The 7,651-nt window shown below is 55.4% G+C and overlaps 1 pseudogene; it reads right to left on the reverse strand.

The window, feature by feature from the left end:
* Window positions 1-7,550, reverse strand: part of LOC106723127 — a 216,340-nt pseudogene extending 208,790 nt beyond the window's left edge.
* Between the last annotated feature and the right edge of the window lie 101 nt (window positions 7,551-7,651).

Raw genomic sequence — 7,651 nt, forward strand, 5'->3', positions numbered from 1 at the left:
CCACCCCCTAGCCTCCCCCCGTCACCGCATGATCCCTCGATGTACCCTTCCCTGCGCGCTCGTTCCACGGAGCCTAACAAGCTTCGTGCGTGTGTATCCAGAGCTCTGTCCGGGTTGTTCAAGAGGCTCGAGTTTTCTCGGGGGTCTTGTTCGAGTTCGTGTTGTGGAGCCTGGCAAACTCCACGTGTCTGTCTGTAACGGCAACGCAAGCAAGTTTTTCCTGCTTGCACCGTGACCATCTACGGTGTAAGTAAAATAATCTTTAATCAACCGCTACGCGTCTGTGCCTAATTCTAGTCCGCTGCGCCGAATTCCCCGCCCCACGTGCCAGGGCTGCTCGCCACAGCCTGCCGCGCGCCCCTGAAAGCCTCGGATCGCTCCCGGCCCACACAACCCCCACCCCACAGACCTGGCGTCACTGCCCCGGGGCCCCGCTCCCTGGCAGCCAAGGGGCCGCGGGGGGTCCCACGGGAGGCTGGAGCCCCAGCGCCGCAGCAAGGAGCAGGTGCTGGAGCCGTTCCTGCCCCCGGGATGCAGAGCCGGGCGTGGGGGCGAGCGTGCACACCTGCGCCGCGGCCGTGCCCTGGCCGAGGGGTTTCAGCCGGGGCAGGAGCAGGAAGAGAAGCCCCACGTGAGAGCGCTCTGACGTGGACGCTGCTGTCCCCGTCGCCGTGTGCTGGGGGGATGTCCGTGTTCCCTCCCAGCCCCGTCTCGCCCACGTCCCAGCTCCCCAGTGACACACTCATCTCGTCCCCAGGTTGCAGCGAGTGTGCAGGTCGAGGAGGCGTCCTCACACAAGATGCCGTCCGCTGCGGCAGTGTTTCCCAACCAGTGTGCCGTGGCACACTGATGCCATCAGGCACATCTTGGGCTGGAGCCACACCCCCGCCTCCTGCTGCTGCAGGCACAGACAGGGCTGCGGCTCCAGCCCAAAATGTCGTCCAGCTAGCCGCGTGCCACCCCTCCCTGCCCCCCACATCCAGCGTGCCGCAGTACTTTTTTATTTAGGTAAGTGTGCTGTGGGAGAAGTCAGGAGAGGAAACCCTGGGGCCCACCTCCCTACCCAATAAATCTATTGTAGCAAGCCTTGTTGTAAATGAGGGGGATTGGGCAAGCCTTTTGGCTCCCTTTGCTCGGTTCACCAAGGGAGGATACTTCCTATGCTTCAGGCTATACGAAGCACCCAGATACATCCTGCAGGGGCTAAACAACCCCAGGGTCTACAGGGTCTGGAGCCCAGGGCAGCAGAGCCCTGCCAGAGACCAGAGCTCGGGCGGCGGTAGCGGTTACGCCAGGCTTGTGGGTGCGCTCCAGGAGGGGGTTGGTTGCAAGCTGACGTCCCTGGGGAGGGGACATCCAAAGCTCGGTTTGGGTCGGGTGCAGCGAGGTGAGCGGCTTGGTGCCAGAGCACCCGCTACTGGCCCGCCACAGGCTGCAGGTTGGCACCTGGGTTTTTGTGATCTGTATGCACCTGTACTTTGTGCCATGGCTCTTCAACGCAGTGCCGCCACTTCCCAAAAGCCACTCTGATGTCCATGAGTTCACAGGTCAGGATCGCATTATTTCTTTTCTCCTGAGGTGAGTTTGCAGGACAAGGAAGGCGCAGGGATGCAGGATTTGGTCTGGGCTCCGCCATTGCGACAGCGCCACACCTCTTGTGGTGCTGGATGCATCCACTTCCACCATGAACGACGCGGTGGGGTTGAGACGACCTAGCACAGGGGCAGAGACGAAGGCCAATTTCAGATATCCAAAGGTTCACGGGGCTTCTACACGCCAGTAAAAATTGAGGTTTTGACTTTGTAGGGTGAGGAGAGGGCTAGCTATTGTTAGTGATAAACCTGACACGAATGTGGAGAGTGCAGCTAGGCGCTAAATCTCCACCTCCAACTTCCCTATGCTCAGCAGCCCTTTGGGTCTCTGCAATCTGAAGCCAGGGGAGAGAGAAAAAGGGAAGATCTACTGGCTTTCTCCCTCCTGGTGGCAATGCCATCAGCCAATAGGAACTGGAGCCTACGATGGCTGTAGCCACGGGTGTATGTGGAGTAAAATCACCAAAGTCCCAGCGGGACTTTCCCATGCTCTCGGTCACTTGCTGGAGCTGGCGTGGGAGAGAAGCCGGCAGCAGGGGCCTTGGTGGACTTAGATGCCTCCCTGCGCTCCTGTTCAACCCTGCTCAGGGCCCCGGCAGCAGATCCTTATGCAGCTCTTCTGTAACTCACCTTTCTCCTCTCCATAAGACTATGCCACAAAAAAAATTGTAACTGCATTCAAGAAGCAGGCTTTGCAGCCAGGCCCTGTGAAGAAACATCAGGAGACCTGAACTGACTTGCACCCGTGCTCCCCTCTTGGGAAGGGGTGGTTCAGATTTCAGTTCCTGTGACACACACTCCCTCACCTACATCTATTGCCCCCAACCTCCATCGCCCCTTAAAAATTCAGCAAGTAACAGGCACGTTCAAAGCATGACAAACAAACTCTCCCTCCCTCCCTCCCTTTCTGTGCCCATTTCCAACTAGACAAACCAGCTCCCCTGCCAAAAACTGAGGTTCATTCAGAAGTCACAAGGTTTTCTTAACACTGTAATATAGGCAAAAGGAGGGAGCGGTTTAATACACTGGGGGGGTATCAGTAGAAAGGAGAATTATGGAAATGAATGTGCGCGCTCCAGGATCAGTTATTAACCTCTTGGAGTAGCCCCTTTGGGACACTCATGGAGCCAAATGGCTTTGGCACCAGCAGAGAAGCCTCAGTATTCCCCATGGGACGTTACAACGTGCTGCATTTCACCCACAGGATGCATTCATACCTTCTCCACGCTTGCGCAGAAGAGGCAGGACCTGTCACACGCTGCACCTCCTTTCCCCCTACTATCGCATTTAACCAAGAAAAGAGACTCTACGTGCCCTGCCACAGGTTTATTCAAAAGGGCAGGGTCTCGCTGCACAGCAGGACATGGATATAATGCCTCGAGTGTGACCAGCTCCTGCTCCACAGGGTGAGGAACAATGACGGGACTGTGGTGAATCCTCTGGAAAGCGAAGGGGTTGGGAAATCACAGACACATCAGCTCTGGGAGGGGTTCTGGGCCCTGGTCTGTTCCCATTTCACAGCTCTGGGGGGCATAAAGACCAACCACAGGGATAGCCTGTTAAGTTTCAGGGCTTGATTAGCAAGGAATTTGTTACAGAGAATGGGATGAAGAGGAGGGTGACTGGGAGGGGGCAGCTGGTGCCTGGTGGTGCAGTTCCGACAAGGGGCTGAGAAGCAAAACCTGCCAATCTGGGCTCATGGGGTGGCAGCAGGAGCATCTTGCACACCCGATGGGCATATGCAGGCCTGGGAGAGGACTGATGTGGTGGAGAGGAAGGGCAAGGGCATGCTTCCCCAGTAATAAATGTCCTCCTTCCTGCAGCTCCAGTTGTCTTGGGGAGGGCACCCTGTTGTGAAGGCATTTCTTCTGCCCCTGGGAGCACTGACTGCTTTCAGAGAAGAATGGGGGTGGCACAGGCTCCAAGGCAAAGATTCCCCCAACATCTGGGCTGGCCTCTGCCTGAGGGGTTTCCTTTTAACCTCCCGCACTGTGGGTTCTGCTGTGACCTAGACGGGCCGAACGAAAGTTGAACTATTGTGGCAGTCCACAGGCATATTTGCCTGGATGCAGACACTGGTGGGTCCTAAGCAGGTAGAAGTCCCCAAACCCTGCAATGCTGGCAGTATTATGAATGCTCCTGGAAGTGGATGCACTGGTGCTGGGCCAGTTTTGAGGAGTGCGGGAAGATCTTTGCACACTGCTAGCACACATGTGGATTTTCGCCTGTGGCTGAGCTGATGCCAGGCCAGGTGGCGGAATTGTGTGAAGCTCTTCCCACACTCTGAGCACTGATGTGGCTTCTCCCTTGGGTGGATGCGCTGGTGTTTGGTCAAGTTGGAGGATCGGGTGAAGCTCTTCCCACACTCCAAGCACTGATGTGGCTTCTCCCCAGTATGGATGAGCCGGTGTTGGGTCAGGTTGGAGAGTCGGGTGAAGCTCTTCCCACACTCCGAGCACCGATGTGGCTTCTCCTGCATGTGGACGAGCTGGTGTTTGGTCATATCAGAGGACAGGTTGAAGCTCTTCCCACACTCTAAACACCGATGTGGCTTCTCCACCACGTGGATGAGGCGGTGTTGGGTCAGGTTGGAGGATCGGGCGAAGCTCTTCCCACACTCCGAGCATTGATGTGGCCTCTCCCCTGTGTGGATGCGCTGGTGCATGGTCAGGTAGGAGGACACACTGAACCTCTTCCCACACTCTGAGCACTGATGTGGCTTCTCCGCTGTGTGGATGAGCCGGTGTTGGGTCAGGTTGGAGAATTGGCTGAAGCTCTTCCCGCACTCTGGGCAGCGATGTGGCTTCTCTCGTGTGTGAATAAGCCGGTGCCGGGCCAGGTCGGAGAGCTGTCTGAAGCTCTTTCCACACTCCAAGCACTGATGTGGCTTCTCCCCTGTGTGGATGAGCTGGTGTTTGGTCAGGTATGACGACAGGTTGAACCTCTTCCCACACTCTGAGCACTGATGTGGCTTCTCCCCGGTGTGGATGAGCTGGTGTCGAGTCAGGTTGGAGGATCGGGGGAAGCTCTTCCCACACTCCGAGTACTCTGCCAGTCCCATCACCTCTGGCCCTGCTAGGAGAAGCACATGTAGGACACGTGTGTTAGGACAATACCTGAATAGCTTCATGTTGCAATGGGCCGAGGATGAGGGGAGGACCTAGAGCTGTGGCTTTCTCTTGTGAAAGGAGCAGGGCTGTGCTTCCTGCCTGCTTCTGGGGCAACGTCTGGTGCAGGGAATGAACCCATGAAGCTTTCCTCTGCTGATGGGTCCCAGGTGGCCTCCCTGTCACAGGAGTCTGCAACGGGTCTAAGGCCTTGGCATGAACCTGAACCTGGACTCCGTGCTGAGTCTCAGGCTTCATGACACCCAGGGCTCCAGAGGTGAAACACAAAGGGGGCAATTCTGGTGCAAACCATAGGGGATTCACTTCCCCCCACAACCTGAAAGCTTCTGAATCCCACCCATGCCATGGAGCCATGTCATGCAGCCTGAGACCAGGACGAAACACTTCTGGGTTCCAGGTCAGCCTGATCAGGAGAAACCAGGGAGAGACTCAGCTTCTTTTTTCTCCAACACTGATGGCTACACAGAGCCTCTGCACACCATGCTGATTTCCATGGGGGACTACAAATCCCATCATGCCCCGGAAGAAGGTGGTAGAGACATATAGCTACCTTGGGCTGAGGAATGAACTCTTACATTGCTGAGTTAAGATGGAAATTTAAGATCACGGCATCCCAGAGAAACCAGACCTGGGACGAAAAGATCAAGACAGCAAACCTGATTGCTTGCTAACATCTGTCATTAGAGGGAGAAGATGGGAACAGCTGCTTGTCTCCATGTGGCTGAATTTCACCAAGTGGGAACAACACCTGCTGGGCACATTACAGGGCAATGTACCGTGTTTGAGATCAGTGCCCTGCAAGGGCAGCACTGGGCAGGGCTGCAGTTTCCAGGTCCCCCTGGCATGGAGAACTCTGCACCTAGGGAGAAGGAATCACCAACACACCTACAGACTGGGAGGTGACTTTCTAAGCAGCACAGCAGCAGAAAGGGATCCCGGAGTCATTGTCAACTCTAAAATGAACATGAGTCGTCAATCTGACTAAGTGACAAGTAAAGCCAACCACACTGTTTCATTCATTAGCAGGTGCATCATGAAAAGGTCTAAGGAAGTGATACTTCCCCTCTACGCGGCATTGGTAAGACCGCAGTTGGAGTACTACATGCAGTGTTGGGTGCTGCACGTCAAGAGGGATGTGGACAACCTTGAGAGGGTTCAGAGGAGGCCACTCATATGCTTAAGAGCCTGCAGGTAAGGTCCTACAAGGAGAAATAGAGGGACCTGAATCTCTTCAGCTTGCAAGAGAAGGCTGAGAGATGTTCTTGTGGGCACCTACAAATTCATCAGGGGACGGCAGCAGGGAATACAAGATGCTCTGTTTACTAGGGTGCCCGTTGGGGTTACTAGGAACAATGGCCACAAACTGATGGAGAGCAGATTTAGGTTGGACATCAGGAAGAACTTCTTGATGGTGAGGGCTGACAAAATTCGGAATGGGCTCCCAAGGGAGGTGGTGCTCTCCCCTGCTTTAGGGGTCTTCAAGAGGAGACTGGACAGGCACCTGGCTGGGGTCATCTGACCCCAGCGCTCTTTCCTGCCCAGGGCAGGGGGTCAGAATGGATGATCTGCTGAGGTCCCTCCCGACCCTAAAAAATCTATGAAATCTATGAAATTTCTAAGAGCGGAGTGGGGTGGAGGGAATAGACAACTCACGTGGAGGCAGGTCCTCTGATCTGGAGATTTTCCCACGGGTCTCATCATCACAGACCGAGAGCTCCACTTGTCCTTGCTGGATGCTGCAGATTAGAGCAGGTGTGGGACCTTGATATCCTGTTTGGGACAGTGGTTAAAGAGGATTAATGACTGGGTACTGGATGCAGAATAACCAACCGGGATTTGCGAAACGGATCCTATGAACGCAAGGTTTTTACTAGGGCCTTGATGGACAAGGGAGGACAGACATTTAGGAAAGAGAAGGCACTGCAGGGAAAAGCCTTCACTAGATAATGGTCCTCGTCACCCGTATAGTGGAGGCATGGTCACAGGAAACAAAGCACCAACCACTCCTGGTTTAGAAAGTGCATTAACCAGGAACAGGCATGGAGATGCAGTGACCCGTGATGCACCAGGGAGCAGCACAATAGCCTGATATTAAATCCCCTCTCAGGCTTTCCTCATAACTCATCCCCCAACCCCTGAACCATTTTTGTAGCCCTCCGCTGGACTCTCTCCAATGTGTCCACATCCTTTCTGTAGCAGGAGGCCCAAAACTGGACACAGGACTTCAGATGTGGCTTCATCAGTGCTGAAGAGAGGGGAAGAATTACTTCCTTTGACTTGTTGGCAACACCCCCAGCCTGTACATTGAACCACCAGTCAAAAGTGCTTGGCGATGAGACTATTGAAACACAGGGAGATGACTACAAAACATCAGAGTCTGCACAGCTCCACGGAGATGCAAAAACCAGAGCCTTACCCAGGGAAACGAGGGCTTGGTAATTCTTCAGCATCTGGTCCCGGTAAAGCACCTTGTCTTCATCTTCCAGCAGCTCCCACTCCTCCTGCGTGAAATACACTGCCACGGCCTCAAACACCTCCCGGAGCTGCGGGCACAAGCGTTGCCCCATCAGTGTCTCCTGGGCCAGCTGCTCCCAGCCCCACGGCCCTGTCTGCAATCACTCGGCACTACGGCTCATTGCAGGCTGAGCCAGGACAGGCAGGGCTGCAACATCCTGTTACTCAGCTGACACGCGAGGTGGATGCAGCTGTGGACATGGGAGCTCACATGCCGGCCTCAGCCCAGCTCATCACTGTCTGTCAGCTCGGTCCTTTGAGGCAGCCGGGCCGGCACTTTTGAAGGCAGGGAGCCCCGTCTCCATGCACTCTCACCAGGCCTTTCCGTGCCAGCGCCCCCGGTATCTGCACTTGGGAGGGAGCTCCTGCTAATGACAGCTTGGACTGTTTGCAGTATCTGGCATCACAGGGTGGACG

Source organism: Alligator sinensis, unplaced genomic scaffold (assembly GCF_000455745.1).
Source record: "Alligator sinensis unplaced genomic scaffold, ASM45574v1 scaffold968_1, whole genome shotgun sequence".
Taxonomy (NCBI): Eukaryota; Metazoa; Chordata; order Crocodylia; family Alligatoridae; genus Alligator; species Alligator sinensis.